Source organism: Triticum urartu, chromosome 7 (assembly GCF_003073215.2).
Source record: "Triticum urartu cultivar G1812 chromosome 7, Tu2.1, whole genome shotgun sequence".
Lineage (NCBI taxonomy): Eukaryota > Viridiplantae > Streptophyta > Magnoliopsida > Poales > Poaceae > Triticum > Triticum urartu.
Window position 1 is genome coordinate 563,014,321 of NC_053028.1, and position 18,144 is coordinate 563,032,464.

Consider the following 18,144-nt stretch of genomic DNA (forward strand, 5'->3'; position numbering starts at 1 on the left):
ACACACTAAGATGATCATCTTGGCCAATTTTTAGCTCAAATGTAGAAGCCTAGGTGGCACTTGTTTCACAATGCACCACACTGGACAGAAATGAAGAAGTTGAAGTAGCACTCACATGGATCATTGAATTGAGCTGAAATTTGGTGGAGGATGGTCATTTGGGCACATGAACACACTATCAAATTTTCATACCATTTGGACACACCAAAATGGTACTTCCTTCATAGTGATTCTCTCTGGACAGAATATTAGAAAAAATATAGAGAAATAATGGCTAGATGAAATGAGCCCAAATTTGGTGAAGATAGGTTATATAGGTACGAGAATTTCCTGGTAATTTTTTCGAAATTATGGAGCAATATAAAATATAGTTGCTTCACAACCTAAAAATATGACCAGAATCAAATATTGGATAGTGTGCTCACCATGAGCATGGAATCATGGATATTTTTGCATATCCAAGGTTCATATGGCAAAAGGAATTTTGAGAATTTTTTGGGAATTAATGGCAAGACAGAAATATAGGTTGCTTCACAACCTAGAGCAAAAGGATTATTCCTTTAATAGGAAAAGGAATATTCCCAAGAAATAAATATTGGAATAGGGCCAAGGTGGAAATGACATGATCTTGAAATGGATTTGGGGATGACAAGCAACTTGAATGAGTGAGAAGAGTTGATATTCCCAGGTTTCCAGACCATAGAGCCACAAAAAAGAAATCCAGAGCAAAAATTCAAAGAAATCCAAAAGAAAAAGAAAAGGCCAAAACCAGGGTGTCACAGAAAGCAAGCAAACAACTTAACCATATCACCCCATGATTTGGGAATTTTTAGAAGACTCGGCCAGGGTTGAGGATTGTGGTCGAGACATAATGGATGACTCTGCATGATTTGCAGTAGTGGCACCATACAAATGGAAGTAGGATGCGATGAGAAACCGGTTGCGGTGAGTGTGCCAGGGGGGTGTGATGAGACCCACAGGTGGTGGTACATGTGGCAACTTCACACACATCTAGTTGTTGCATTGACTCGATTCCCTGCTGAAGAGGAGGTGGACTAGCCAGCGGACATGGTTGCTATGGCCGGAGCTTCTAAAGCTAGGCAGAGTAGCTAGAGAAGAGGAGAAGCGAATGTTGGATATGTCAGTTTCATTATTTGCAATATAGTATAACACTATATATAGTCTAGGTTCTGATTCGAACCAGTTACAACAGCATGTCTCTCCTTTTTCTAACAGTCAACAATGTCTCTTTACTGGTAGACTAGATTGTTCTGTATGCCTGCTCAAGTCTTTGATTTTTGGGAATGTTATTTGGTGAATGTTCCCTCGGAGGAGGATGGAAAACGAACGCATTTTCCTGGTAGTTTTAATTGCGATGCAAGATCAAACAGTGGGAGTTTCGGGAATGTTATTTGGCGAATGAGCCCATTTTTTCTTTTCTTGCAAAAAAATATTGAAAGATCGAGGATGTTGCCTAGAGGAGGGGGGTGAATAGGCGCTTTAAAATAATTATGATTAAGGATTGAACAAATACAGAATAAAAGTAGCATTTAAATTGTCAAGCACAAAACCTAAAACAACTAGGCTCACCTATGTGCACCAACAACTTATGCTAAGCAAGATAAACAACTATGTGATAGAAAGATATATAACTTGAAACACCGTGGCTATCACAAAGTAAAGTGCATAAGTAAAAGGCTCGGGTAAGAGATAACTGAGGCACGCCGAGATGACGATGTATCCCAAAGTTCACACCCTTGCAGATGCTAATCTCCGTTTGGAGAGGTGTAGAGGCACAATGCTCCCCAAGAAGCCACTAGGGCCACCGTAATCTCCTCACACCCTCGCACAATGCAAGATGCCGTGATTCCACTAAGGGACCCTTGAGGGCGGTCACCGAACCAGTACAAATGGCAACCCTTGAGGGCGAACACTGAACCCGCACAAATGGCAACCCTTGGGGGCGGTCACCGAAGCCGTACACTTTGGCAACCCTTGGGGGCGGTCACCGGTACCCGTACAAATTGCTCGGGGCAATCTCCACAACCTAATTGGGGACCCCGACGCAAGCCCGTAGCTTTACACGACAACAATTGAGCTCCAAAGCACCACCAACTGTGTAGGGCGCCCAAGTACCCAAGAGGAACAAGTTCTAGGGTACCAAGCACCCAAGAGTAATAAGCTTCTCAACTTTCACCTCCACGTATCACCGTGGAAAACTCAAACCGATGCACCAAATGCAATGGCAAGGGCACACAAAGTGCCCAAGTCCCTCACTCTCAAATCCCACCACAACAACTAATGCTATGGAGGAAAATGAGAGGAAGAACAAAGAAGAAAACACGAAGAACTCCAAGATCTAGATCCAAGTGGTTCCCCTCACATAGAGGAGAGAGTGATTGGTAGAAATGTGGATCTAGATATCCTCTCTCTTTTCCCTCAAAAACTAGCTAGAATCCGTGGAGGGATTGCGAGTTAGAAAGCTCAATGAAGGTGAAAAATGGGGGAAGAACACGAGCTCAAAAGATTAGAATGCAACGGGGAAGAAGACCCCCTTTTATAGGCCCTCCGAAATCCAACCGTTATGCCTTCGGCCCGCACACAAGAAATACTACTGCTCAAGGGAGCCGTACTACCGCTCGTGTGGAAGTACCTAGAGTATAGTTCTCAGAAGAAGCATCCTGAGGCAGCAGTGCCACCGAAGCGGTACTACCACTCGCCCCAGCGGTACTACCGCTAAGGTAGCAGTAAACAGGGGAGAAGCAGTACCACCGCCCCTTACAGCTGCCCAACAACCATGGAGAATAAAAAGATTCAAGAGGAGATAAAATAGGCGGAAGTAGCAGCGGTAGTCGGATGCGGAAGTACCGCGACGAGCGGTACTACCGTTGGGCTGGTGCAGTACTACAGCCCGAAACGGTACTACCGTACCCAACTGCCTCCCTACTGCCATCGAAGCGAAAGCATGTCTAGAAGCCCAAAAACAAATGAAAAGAGAATGCAGTAGCTCATAGCGGAAGTACCATACGAGCGATACTATCATGGAGCGGAGTGGTACTATCGCTTGGAAGCTGAAAACTGCCCAATAGAGACACAGATGGATACAACAAAACTAGAACTGCCATAACTTCGACAAATGAGCTCCGAATTGAGTAATGTCAAGCTTGTTGGATAGATGACGATGAGTTCTATCCAAGCAGTGGGCCAAAGGTAGAGAGATGTGAAACCTCTATGAATGAAGAATCGGAAAAACCCCCAACATCGAAAACATCATAGAAGATCCATGTGAACTCCGTTTTCGATGAACCCGAGCTTGTCATGAAGATGACCATAAGCTCCAAATCTCACAAGGAGAAGAACTAAACAAGAACGAAGAAAGATGATGCAAGGATGCAATGGTTTGAGCTCTCTACGAATGAAACAATCAAGCTACCAATTATGAGCCCCTTGATAGTACGACAAACGATCCTATAACCAAGTCTCCCACTACCACCATGAGACCGGTAAAATAGAAAACCCATCAAGGGAAAAACTTTGCCTTTCACATAATCCACTTGATCTAGATGATGACGATCTTGACTCTCTCAAGTTGGACCACCTTTCTTGATTATGTTGGCTCGACAAAGACTAGATGATTGCTCCACCACACTCCACTATGGGTGAACCACTCTTCAGCACATCTTCACAAGTCCATTGATACCACAATGGATGGCAAGCTTAAAGAACTTGATCTCTTAATGATGCACCACTTGAACTTCCATACCACAATATTAATATGATTACCACTAGACACTGGTACAGCGAGGTGCTATACAAACGGTTTTTAACCCCTTTCTGCAATGTCATTTGGAACTGTCGCCATGTGAGTGTGGGCGATAGGGGGTCCTTCCCACACGACCTAGAAACCGTCGGGGATATGGAGCCATGATCTAGAGGCCTTGCACAATGTAATCGTGTGCGATGCAGCACACACTAAATTATTTCACACGTGTGGGATCAGTGATTAAACATTTCTAATGATGCAGTAAAACCAAACGGTGCGTCGTAATGAACCATTTGGGAAATAATATGTAAGGCACATGGGCCACATATGAACTGTGTGCGATATGCGCCCCATCACACATGAGTTTTCTGCGGAACCCGTCTGCCATGGAAGACACCATAGCACAGGTTTCCCAACAATTACCGTTCGCGATAATGTTCTATCACAAATGGTTCAGGAGCCCCTTCATGCACATACAAGTATTGCAGACTATTTGTGATTTGTTGTGTATCACCGACGGTTGCGCCAAGAGTGACACGTGCTTTTCGTTTGGGGTCCCACACGTTTCCTGCAAAATTTACGACTAGGATTGTATTTTACATTGGGCACGGTTTACTCCGAGCTCTTGTGTGTGATAACATGATATCACAAACAGATCCGGAGACCCTATGCACATGTAGTAGCGCTGCAAATCATTTGCGATCTGCTGTGTATCATCGACGGTTTTTTCATGCTGAGCCTCTCTTCTTTGCTGAGTGTGAAAGCCCTCTTGTGTGGGACATTAACACCTATACCCCTTGCACGGCCAGGGGGCTCTCTTGTTTCCAGATTATCGGACAGAATGTCACATGGCCTTGAGTTCCTGTAGAACCTTCCAGGGATCTTGGAAGCCTTTAACATCACGCGATACAGTTCTTCGTCACGTGAGTTTTCAAAGTAATAAGTTCCGTCATCACGCCTCCTTGCACGTGTCCGAAAGTAGTGTCTGGCACGTTCAACCCTGATATCACTAAAGGCCGGTTTCCCACCCGCTGCTACTGCTTCTTTGTCCTCTTGGTCCCATATCGATTTCATGCCATAGTATCCCACAACACCCATACGGTGGGTGTGTGTGTTCCTGTTCTGAAATTCCGATTGCTTGGCACTCTTCTCAGCAAACTGTGTAGTTGCCCTGACCCTTTTGAATTCTGCTTAGTCTGCCTTTGTAATTTGGGGGTATGCGGGATTTGGTCCTTGCCTTCATTCAAGTACTTCTTGTACAACACGTGGTTCCAGTTTCTCCAAGCATCCCTAGCCTTCTTCAATGCAGCGTGTTCCACCTGCATTCTCCACTGCTCTGGAACGTTGAAGTGATCCATGATCTCTGGAACTATCCTTTGCCGTGCTTCTATGTCAGCCTTCCGAAACCCCGTCAGATTAATGTTGAGCCTTGCCCTGCCAACAAATCCACACACACTCGTGAACCTCGTGCCTGCTTTATCTAGTTTAGTTGGAGCCCAATACTTTAAATCAATCTCGGTTACTTCATATACACCTTTAGGCTGGTGTGTGGGCTTCCTTGGAGCATTCCTCCATGTCCTGACCAGAAGGGTAATTGCTGCAGCTCTATCCCATTCAAGATTACTTGAGTCCTCGCCATCTGGTGAAGACCTAGGGTTGTCAGAATCAAATAAAGATACATCGCCTGAAGCATGAGTGTTGTCGCTGCTACTCGACATCTACAGAGAACACATGCGGAACTCAGGAAAGGAGGATAAGCATAAAACTAACAACTTGGTATCAAGCTGTCTAAACATGTCATGCAATAATTTAGAAAATGTACGGCTTATTTGTTAAGTTTGTGTCACTCGGGCGACCGCGATTTGTAAATCGGCAGTAAATTATTGGATCAAATACTGTCGGCGTTCTGGGAACAGGGGTCCCCACATGTGCTTGCATGTGGCCCACGGCGTGGCTTTGCTGGCAGGCCTGTGCGGCCCATCTTCATCAACAAGGCATTCAAGACCCTCGCGAGGGGCCAAGCCTCGTGAGGCGGACGACACAAGACCTCCTCAGGAGCAGCCTCTCCAGGCTGGCTCATGAGGGGCGGAGAGTTCAAGGCCAGGCAAACCTCGCGAGGTTCTCGTGACGTGAGCCATGACGATCGAGACCAGGCGGGCGCCAGGTGGGCGCCAGCACGCATCGTCCTTGTTTCCTCTTTGGTGCTAAGGGGGCAAGCGCAGGCGCGGAGTACCGAGGCATCAAGCAAAGGTTTCCATATTGGTGCAACGAGACCAAGACTAGAAGGACGGCAAGATGGAGGTCACCGTGGAGCCCAAGACGGCGTCACCACCAGAGCCTTTGGCAGGCGAAGACTGCTTTTGTCAGGATAGCTTGTACTAGTTGTCCTCTTTAAAATTGGACGTTGTTGGCTCCCTTCCCACTCAATATTTGGGGAGAGGACCAGGGCCTAGCCACCACCATAGCTAGAAGAGAGGGGATGAGACCGAGAACCGGATCTGAGATTGGAGCCACCACATCCGTGGCCACACACCCACAAAGCACAAGAACACCTCAACCTCAGGAGGCTGTTCTTCCCCTTGTACTGTTCATCCTCCGCCCAAGAGGCAATCCACCACCACCACACAGGAGTAGGTTATTACACCACAACAGTGGCCCGAACTAGTATAGATCTTGTGTCCTTTGTGTTGCGAGTTCGTCAAGTTAGTTGGTAAGATCTTAGCTAAGTTAGGACGTGGATCGGCAGGGGGAAATCTTCGCGCGCACCCCAGTGTTCGAACCTTAAGGGTTTTGCTGGAACCCGTGATCTGACATTTGGCGCGCCAGGTAGGGGTGCGCCGAAGCCTCCCTTCCATCGCTCCGCGTCACGTCGCTTCATCATCTCCATGGGGGACGCACGCCGTGCCCGCGCCGAGCGCCGGGCTGCCCTCGCCACCCACGTTGCTCAGACGGCCCCTGTCGGCGGGCCACCCTGTCGCTCTCCATCGCCTGCCGCCAATGTCGCCACCGGCCCGGCGGGGAACGAGCAGCAAGCATCCTCGCTGCACCCTTCGGTGCGACAGGACGGCCACACCGCCACTCCATCCCTGACTCCCGCTGGTTCACCATCTCACGCTCGTCGCGTTCCCGCGGACGCACGGGCTGCGCTCCTCATGGCGCACGAGCTCCTACGCTACCGCCCAGTCGATGACCTCTACGAGGACTGGCTTGACCGCATCGTCGAGCTTGTCCGCGCCGCAGGGGGCTCCCCTATGCTGCCCACTCTCTGCCTCGCCCTCCGCCAGCCACGGGCAACGCAGCTCAGGAAGCACCTCTGCCACCTCTGCACCAAGAAGGCGCCCTAGCGCCAAGGCACGTGGCTCCATGGCGCGACCCTCCGTGTCTGGCGCCCGCGCGTGAAGAAAGAAGCTGTCAAGAAGTCCCTCAGCCGCAAGAGAACGCTCTGCCACTCCTTGCACCACCGCGCCAGGATCGTTTGCTACGGCAAGGCCCCGCGCCGCTTGCCGTAGTAGCACGCGTGCGCCAAGACCAAGCTCCACCTCCAAGGCGGGCCCCGGTTGTTGGGGAACGTAGTAATTTCAAAAAGTTTCCTACACAGACGCAAGATCATGGTGATGCATAGCAACGAGAGGGGAGAGTGTGATCTACGTACCCTTGTAGACCGACAGCGGAAGTGTTAGCACAACGCGGTTGATGTAGTCGTACGTCTTCACGGCCCGACCGATCAAGCACCGAAACTACGGCACCTCCGAGTTCTAGCACACGTTCAGCTCGATGACGATCCCCGGACTCCGATCCAGCAAAGTGTCGGGGAAGAGTTCCGTCAGCACGACGGCGTGGTGACGATCTTGATGTACTACCGTCGCAGGGCTTTGCCTAAGCACCGCTACAATATTATCGAGGATTATGGTGGAAGGGGGCACCGGACACGGCTAAGAATATGATCACGTGGATCAACTTGTGTGTCTAGAGGTGCCCCCTGCCCCCGTATATAAAGGATCAAGGGGGGGTGCGGCCGGCCAGGAGGAGGGCGCGCCAGGAGGAGTCCTACTCCCAACGGGAGTAGGATTCCCCCCCTTTCCTAGTTGGAATAGGATTCGGGAGGGGGGAAAGAGGAGAGAGAGAAGGAAGAGGGGGGGGGGGCGCCGCCCCCCTCTCCTTGTCCTATTCGGACTAGGGGTGGAGGGGCGCACGGCCCAGCCCTGGCCACCTCTCCTCTCTTCCACTAAATCCCACTAAGGCCCATATACCTCCCGGGGGGTTCCGGTAACCTCCCGGTACTCCGGTAAAATCCCGATTTCATCCGGAACACTTCCGATATCCAAATATAGGCTTCCAATATATTAATCTTTATGTCTCGACCATTTCGAGACTCCTCGTCATGTCCGTGATCACATCCGGGACTCCGAACAAACTTCGGTACATCAAAATGCATAAACTCATAATATAACTATCATCGAAACCTTAAGCGTGCGGACCCTACGGGTTCGAGAACAATGTAGACATGACTAAGACACGTCTCCGGTCAATAACCAATAGCGGAACCTGGATGCTCATATTGGCTCCTACATATTCTACGAAGATCTTTATCGGTCAGACCGCATAACAACATACGTTGTTCCCTTTGTCATCGGTATGTTACTTGCCCGAGATTCGATCGTCAGTATCTCAATACCTAGTTCAATCTCGTTACCGGCAAGTCTCTTTACTCGTTTCGTAATACATCATCTCACAACTAACTCATTAGTTGCAATGCTTGCAAGGCTTTATGTGATGTGCATTACCGAGAGGGCCCAGAGATACCTCTCCGACAATCGGAGTGACAAATCCTAATCTCGAAATACGCCAACCCAACATGTACCTTTGGAGACACCTATAGAGCTCCTTTATAATCACCCAGTTACGTTGTGACGTTTGGTAGCACACAAAGTGTTCCTCCGGTAAATGGGAGTTGCATAATCTCATAGTCATAGGAACATGTATAAGTCATGAAGAAAGCAATAGCAACATACTAAACGATCGGGTGCTAAGCTAATGGAATGGGTCATGTCAATCACATCATTCTCCTAATGATGTGATCCCATTAATCAAATGACAACACATGTCTATGGTTAGGAAACATAACCATCTTCGATAACGAGCTAGTCAAGTAGAGGCATACTAGTGACGTTTGGTTTGTCTATGTATTCACACAAGTATTATGTTTCCGGATAATACAATTCTAGCATGAATAATAAACATTTATCATGATATAAGGAAATAAAATAATAACAATATTATTGCCTCTAGGGCATATTTCCTTCAGTCTCCCACTTGCACTAGAGTCAATAATCTAGATTACACAGTAATGATTCTAAGACCCATGGAGCTTTGGTGCTGATCATGTTTTGCTCGTGGAAGAGGCTTAGTCAACGGGTCTGCTATGTTCAGATCCGTATGTATCTTGCAAACCTCTATGTCTCCCACCTGGACTAGATCCCGGATGGAATTGAAGCGTCTCTTGATGTGCTTGGTTCTCTTGTGAAATCTGGATTCCTTTGCCAAGGCAATTGCACCAGTATTGTCACAAAAGATTTTCATTGGACCCGATGCACTAGGTATGACACCTAGATCGGATATGAACTCCTTCATCCAGACTCCTTCGTTTGCTGCTTCCGAAGCAGCTATGTACTCCGCTTCACATGTAGATCCCGCCACAACGCTTTGTTTAGAACTGCACCAACTGGCAGCTCCACCGTTTAATATAAACATGTATCCGGTTTGCGATTTAGAATCGTCCGGATCAGTGTCAAAGGTTGCATCAACGTAACCATTTACGATGAGCTCTTTGTCACCTCCATATATGAGAAACATATCCTTAGTCCTTTTCAGGTATTTCAGGATGTTCTTGACCGCTGTCCAGTGATCCACTCCTGGATTACTTTGGTACCTTCCTGCTAGACTTATAGCAAGACACACATCAGGTCTGGTACACAGCATTGCATACATGATAGATCCTATGGCTAAAGCATAGGGAACATCTTTCATTTTCTCTCTATCTTCTGCATTGGTCGGGGATTGAGTCTTACTCAATTTCACACCTTGTAACACAGGCAAGAATCCTTTCTTTCCTTGATCCATTTTGAACTTCTTCAAAACTTTGTCAAGGTATGTGCTTTGTGAAAGTCCAATTAAGCGTCTTGATCTATCTCTATAGATCTTAATGCCCAATATGTAAGCAGCTTCACCGAGGTCTTTCATTGAAAAACTTTTATTCAAGTATCCTTTTATGCTATCCAGAAATTCTATATCATTTCCGATTAGCAATATGTCATCTACATATAATATCAGAAATGCTACAGAGCTCCCACTCACTTTCTTGTAAATACAGGCTTCTACAAAAGTCTGTACAAAACCAAATGCTTTGATCACACTATCAAAGTGTTTATTCCAACTCCGAGAGGCTTGCACCAGTCCATAAATGGATCGCTGGAGCTTGCACACTTTGTTAGCTCCCTTTGGATCGACAAAACCTTCCGGCTGTATCATATACAACTCTTCTTGCAGAAATCCATTCAGGAAAGCAGTTTTGACATCCATTTGCCAAATTTCATAATCATAAAATGCGGCAATTGCTAACATGATTCGGACAGACTTAAGCATCGCTACGGGTGAGAAGGTCTCATCGTAGTCAATCCCTTGAACTTGCCGAAAACCTTTTGCGACAAGTCGAGCTTTGTAGACAGTAACATTACCGTCAGCGTCAGTCTTCTTCTTGAAAATCCATTTATTCTCAATTGCTTGCCGATCATTGGGCAAGTCAACCAAAGTCCATACTTTGTTCTCATACATGGATCCCATCTCAGATTTCATGGCTTCAAGCCATTTTGCGGAATCTGGGCTCACCATCGCTTCTTCATAGTTCGTAGGTTCGTCATGATCTAGTAGCATGACTTCCAGAATAGGATTACCGTACCACTCTGGCGCGGATCTTACTCTGGTTGATCTACGAGGTTCAGTAGTATCTTGTTTCGAAGTTTCATGATCATTATCATTAGCTTCCTCACTAATTGGTGTAGGTGTCACAGAATCAGGTTTCTGTGATGTACTACTTTCCAATAAGGGAGCAGGTACAGTTACCTCGTCAAGTTCTACTTTCCTTTCACTCACTTCTTTCGAGAGAAACTCCTTCTCTACAAAGTTTCCGAATTTAGCAACAAAAGTCTTGCCTTCGGATTTGTGATAGAAGGTGTATCCAATAGTTTCCTTTGGATATCCTATGAAGACACATTTCTCCGATTTTGGTTCGAGCTTATCAGGTTGAAGTTTTTTCACATAAGCATCTGTAACACCCTCGATGCGACTATAGCTCCCACGTGTCGAGGCACGACTTAGAGACATAATCGCATTGAAGGCATATGTCGCAAGTTAGGCAATCTTCACAAACATCCCATGTAATATAATAATAAAAGGGGAGATAACATAGTTGGCTTACACTCGCCACATCAATCAAGTGAATAAATAACATTACATCAACCAAACACTCATGGACCGACTACGTCGCCAAAATAAAAGAGAACCCAACATGCGACACCGGTCCCAATCACCCCCAACTGGGCACCACTACTGATCATCGGGAAAGGAAACATAGTAACGTTGTGAGTCTTCGTCGAACTCCCACTTGAGCTCATACGCGTCTCCTGGAGCGGAATCATCAGGCCCTGCATCTGGTGTAATAGTAATCTGTGAGCCACAGGGACTCAGCAATCTCGCACCCTCGCCATCAAGACTATTTAAGCTTATAGGTATGGCAAGGTAAAAATAAGTGGAGCTGCAGCAAGCGACTAGCAAGTATGGTGGCTAACTTATTCGCAAAAGAGAGCGAGAAGAGGAGGCAAAGCACGAGCGAGAAACTAGAGAACAACCTGCGCAAACATTACTCCAACACCGTGTCCACTTCCCGGACTCCGCCGAGAAGAGGCCATCACAGTAACACACTCAGTTGATTCATTTTAAATAATTAAGGTTCAAGTTATCTACAACCGGACATTAACAAATTCCCATCTGCCCATAACCGCGGGCACGGCTTTCGAAAGTTCAATCCCTGCAGGGGAGTCCCAACTTAGCCCATGACAAGCTCTCACGGTCAATGAAGGAATAGACCTCCTCCCAAGACGTTCCGATCAGACTCGGTATCTCGGTTACTCAAGACACTTCGACAGGTTAAAACAAAACCAGCAACACCGCCCGAATGTGCCGACAAATCCCGATAGGAGCTGCACATATCTCTTTCTCAGGGCACACTCAGATGAACACTATGTATAACTAAAACCAACCCTCAAGTTTCCCCGAGGTGGCACTGCAACTGGCTCTATTTGGACCAACACTCAGAGGAGCACTGGCCCGGGGGGGTTTAAAATAAGATGACCCTCGGGCTCCGGAAACCCAAGGGAAAAAGAGGCTAGGTGGCAAATGGTAAGACCAATGTTGGGCATTTCTGTAAAAGCTTTAATCAAGGCGAAATATCAAGGGGTTCCCATTATAACCCAACCGCGTAAAGAACGCAAAATCCGGGAACATAACACCGATATGACGGAAACTAGGGCGGCAAGAGTGGAACAAAACACTAGGCGAGAGGCCGAGCCTTCCACCCTTTACCAAGTATATAGATGCATTAAGATAACAAGATAATATAATGATATCCCAACAAGTAAATAAAAGATGTTCCAACAAGGAACGGCCTCCAATCTTCACCTGCAACAAACAACGCTATAAGAGGGGCTGAGCAAAGCGGTAACATAGCCAATCAACGGTTTGCTAGGACATGGTGGGTTAGAGATTTGACATGGCAATTTGGGAGTCTTGAAAGCAAGTGGTAGGCATCGTAGCATTGGCATAGCAAAAGAGCGAGCAAACTAGCATAGCAATGATAGTAGTGATTTCGAGGGTATGATCATCTTGCCTGCGCAGTTGTCAGAGTTGACTGGATCCTCGAATGCAAACTCAACGGGCTCCTCGTTAGTGAACTCGTCTCCCGGCTCTACCCAAACAAGACAAACAAGCAACAAGGATACAATCAACCACGTGCAAACTCAAACAACACGATGCAAAGATGATATGCTATGCGGGATGCGATGCGGGATGCAAAATGCAAGATATGACAGGAAATGCATGAAATCGCTTGAAAACGATATAAAGAACGCCGGAATCGGAGTTACGGTTTGGAAATGGCAAGCGATTCAAATATGACACCGGTCTGCGATTTACAGCAAGTAGGCATCTAAATGCAATGAATGAACATGCTACAGCACCCAAACAAGACAACAAAATACATGGCAGGGATGCATACAAGAAGCTTAACAAAAGTCTAGCACTGAGCTACGGCCAATTCATCCATTAACAGGTTCAAACAAGCATGGAAAAAATGCATATGACAAACAGTTCTCAGACTTAGTGAAATTAACACTTGTCTGGAATTTCAGACCAGGTAGCTCTCTTCGGAGCCACAAAACTACATGCTACAGGATCTGAACATGGCAAAGTAAAGCATGGCATGGAGCTACTCAAAGAGCTTAACAAAAGTCCCTTAGTGACCTTGAGCCAAAAGGGATCATAAAATACAATTGCAAGCATGTGAACATAGCAAAAACATAATCATATTTCAGACTTGGTGAAAACTGACACATGCTGAAATATAACTCAAGTAGGCATGTTTACGAGCTCGATGCACTCACTACAGAGCAAGTATTGGCAAGACAAGCATACATCCACCAAGTATTGGCAAGAACAATAGCATATCATGCACGGATCAACTACAACAACATCGGCAAAATTGCAAACAAGTTGACAATCTTCCCAGATTCACAAAGTAGTAAAAGTAGAGCTCAATTGACTCAAGCTAGGGTGCTCCATAATTGCAAACAAAGAGACGGATGGATAGAGTACTACAATATTAACAAAACTTCCTTACTGATCATCCTCAAAAGAGGCACAGATCACTAGGAAATAACATGAACATATGGCATCATGAGATAAACAGCTCCAGGACTTAGTGAAATTACTAAGTCCCTGAAAACAGAATTAGCAAGTGCACCACTTTGCAAGCTTGCACAAGTCACCACACACATCCTAAAAATACATGGGTTGCACCTCTGGAAAGATGACAAAATCCTTAACAAAACACATGTAGAGCATCAGGGCATATCATGCACATATTAATCATGGCAAAAATGACAAAAGTGCTAAACGGAGTAGCAGATCTGACAATTATCTCAAGTAGCCCTCTTCTAACAGCATTTCGGGCATCAAGATGAGCCCAAATGAAAATGATGCAATGGAATGAAATGATGTACTCTCTGAGATGAACATTTTTATATGCTATATGCATGAATCGGAGGCTACAGATGCAAAGTTACGGAGCCGCGAACATGTGCACATGAACTGAAAATCTGGGACTTAGACGAAAATTTGACCTAGGGTTTTTTGGATCTATATCTTGCGCACGGAAATCGAGGCGGCCTGAGCACTGTAGACTGGCGGGGAAGGAGCTCGCCGGAGCCGGCGTTGACGGCGGGAGGTGGCGGGGCGAGGCCGGTGGCCGGGCGAGGTGTCGGCGGAGGCGGCGGCCGGGCGAGGCGGCGGCGGCGGCAGGGCGAGGTGGCGGCGCGAGGCGGCGGCGGCCGGGGAGGCGGCGGTGGCGGCAGCTCGGGCGGCGGCCACCGGAGCGGGGCGGCGCGGCAGGGCGGCGAGAGGCGGAGCGGGGCGGCGCGAGGCGGCGCGGGAAGCGGGCCGCGGGGGCCGGCCGTGGGCTCCCGGGCCACGCGGTGGGAGGCGGCGGCGGGTGCCACGTGGCAACGCGGGAGAGGACGGCGGCGGTGTCCGGCGCGCGGACGGACATGTCCGGCGCGCGGAGATGATTTTTAGGGTTTCGGAGGTAGGAGGAGATCCGAAAATCGGGGGGTGTTTAAATAGGCATAGAGGGAGCTAGGAGAGTCCAAATGAGGTCTGGTTTTCGGCCACGCGATCGTGATCGAACGCTCTACATGATGGAGCAGAGTTTGGTGGGTTTTGGGACAAATTGGAGGGGTGTTGGGCTGCAACACACATGAGGTCTTTTCGGTCCCTCAGTTAACCGTTGGAGTATCAAACGAAGTCCAAATGATACGAAACTTGACAGGCGGTCTACCGGTAGTAAACCAAGGACGCTTGGCAAGTCTCAGTCCAATCCGGAAATGTTTAATCCCCACACACGAAAGAAAGCTAGAAATGACCACCGGAGGAGAACGAAGCGCCGGAATGCAAAACGGACAACGGGGAAAATGCTCGAATGCATGAGACAAACACGTATGCAAATGCAATGCACATGATGACATGATATGAGATGCATGACAACGATAACAACACACGGAGACAAAGACCCGAACCCGAGGAAATAAATATAACTTAACGCCGGAAACGGCAAGAGTTGGAGTACAAATTGGGAAAGTTACATCCGGGGTGTTACAACACTCCACCACTACGAAAGGATCTCGTCCCGAGATCTAGGACTGAAAGAACGCCGGGTACTCAGAACGGAGGTGATCCTCGCGTTCCCAGGTAGCTTCACGGTCGGAATGGTGTGACCACCTGACTTTGAGAAATTTGATCGACTTGTTGCGAGTCTTGCGTTCAGTCTCTTCAAGAATAGCAATTGAGTGCTCACGATAAGAGAGATCTTCTTGGAGCTCAATGTCCTCGAAGTTGACGGTGCGGTCAGGAGTCTTGAAGCACTTTCGAAGCTGAGAGACATGGAACACGTCATGAACATTTGCAAAGTTTGAAGGAAGCTCAAGTTGATAGGCGAGGTCGCCTCTCTTGCTGACAATCTTGAAAGGTCCCACGTATCTAGGGGCAAGCTTCCCTTTGATACCGAAGCGACGAGTACCTTTCATAGGAGAGACACAGAGGTAAACATGATCTCCGATATCGAAAGCCAAATCACGGTGCTTACTATCATAGTAGCTCTTCTGACGGGATTGGGCTGCTTTGAGGTTATCTCGAATGACTTTGCACATTTCTTCTGCCTCTGTGATTAAGTCATTACCCAAAAGCTGACGTTCACCGGTTTCAGACCAGTTGAGAGGGGTACGACACTTCCTGCCATACAGAATTTCAAAAGGGGCCTTGCCCGAACTTGCTTGAAAACTGTTGTTGTAGGAGAATTCAGCATAAGGAAGACAATCCTCCCACTTCATGCCGAAGGAGATCACACTAGCCCTGAGCATATCTTCAAGAATCTGGTTGACACGCTCGACTTGACCGCCATTTTGAGGATGGAAAGCTGTGCTGAAGCGGATGTTGGTGCCCATGGCCTTCTGAAAAGAATCCCAAAACTTCGAGGTAAAGATGCTGCCACAGTCTGAAGAGATCACTTGTGGAATACCGTGTAGAGAGACAATACGAGAGGTATAGAGTTTCGCCAATTGAGCTGCAGTGATCGACTGTTTGATAGGCAGAAAATGAGCCACTTTGGTGAGTTTGTCGATGACAACGAATATAGCATCATTGCCACGCTTGGACTTTGGAAACCCAGTCACGAAGTCCATTTCAATGTGGTCAAACTTCCATTCTGGAATGGCAAGAGGTTGGAGGAGACCTGCTGGCCTTTGGTGTTCTGCCTTCACTCTTCTGCAGACATCACATTCATTCACGAATTGAGCAATCTCACGCTTCATTCGAGTCCACCAATAAGCCTGCTTAAGGTCCTGATACATCTTCGTGCTCCCAGGGTGGATGGAGAGGAGAGAATTGTGAGCCTCGTTCAAGATTACTTTACGGAGGTCACCTTTGGGCACAACAATACGATCCTCGAAGAAGAGAGTGTCCTTGTCATCAAGGCGGTAGCACTTGTACTTGGACTGACTCTTGGCAATCCCAATCTTCACCTTTTTCACCATAGCATCAAGAAGCTGGGCTTGGCGAATCTGGTCTTCCAAGGTAGGAGAGACTTGAAGGTTGGCGAGGAAACCTTGAGGAACAACTTGCAGATTAAGTTTGCGGAAAGCTTCACAAAGCTCGGGGTGATAAGGCTTGAGAATCAGACTATTGCAGTAAGCTTTCCTGCTCAATGCGTCAGCAATCACATTAGCCTTGCCTGGAGTATACTCGATACTCGGATTATACTCTTGAATCATTTCGACCCATCGAGTTTGCCCGAGGTTGAGATTAGGCTGAGTGAAGATGTACTTGAGACTCTTCTGATCAGTGAAAATGTCCACTTTTCTTCCCAATAGAAGATGTCTCCAAGTCAACTGCCGCCAACTCGAGATCACGAGTGGGGTAGTTCTTCTCATTAGGCTGAAACTAGCGAGAGGTATAAGCAACAACTTTCTTCTCTTGCATCAAAACTGCGCCAAGACCTTGGAGAGAGGCATCACAAAAGACCTCGTACGGCTTGGATTCATCAGGCGGAGTCAGAACTGGAGCAGTGATCAATTTCTCTTTCAAAGTGTTGAAAGCAATATCACACTCCGGAGACCAAACGTACTTGACGTGCTTCTGAAGAAGATTTGAGAGAGGCTTCGCAATCTTAGAAAAGTTTTCAACGAATCTTCGGCAATAGCTTGCGAGACCGAGGAAGCTACGGAGTTGCTTCACATTCTGAGGAGGTTCCCAATTCACAATTGCAGACACCTTCTCAGGATTCACGGCAATGCCCTTGGCAGAGATGATATGACCAAGCTAAAGAACCTCATCAAGCCAAAATTCACACTTGGAGAACTTGGCATAGAACTGATGTTCCCTGAGCTTATCAAGAACCAAACGCAAGTGCTTGGCATGATCTTCCTTGTTCTTCAAGAAAACCAGAATGTCGTCGAGATAGACCAAAACGAAGTCATTGGTGTAGGCGTTGAAGATGAAGTTCATCATGCGAGAGAACGTCGGAGGAGCGTTGGCGAGGCCAAAAGACATGACAGTGTATTCATATGAACCAAAGCTTGTCCTGAAAGCCGTCTTGGGAATATCTTGCTCACGGATTTGAATCTGATGATAACCCATACGGAGATCAAGCTTGGAGAATACTCGAGCGCCTTTGAGTTGTTCAAACAGCTCATTGATGTTGGGAAGTGGGTATTTGTTCTTGATGGTCTTCTTGTTCACTGGACGGTAATCAACACAAAGCCGGTCCGTTCCATCCTTCTTCTTCACAAAAAGAACACCACAACCCCACGGAGAAGAACTAGGCCGGATGAGACCCATTTTCTCTTGAATATCGAGTTGCTTCTTCAGCTCCTTCAACTCTTCAGGTCCGAGCTTGTAAGGACGCTTGCACACAGGTTCCGTACCAGGCTCAAGATCAATAATGAATTCAACTGGCCGGTGCAGAGGCATTCCTGGGAGCTCTTCTGGAAAGACGTCTTGAT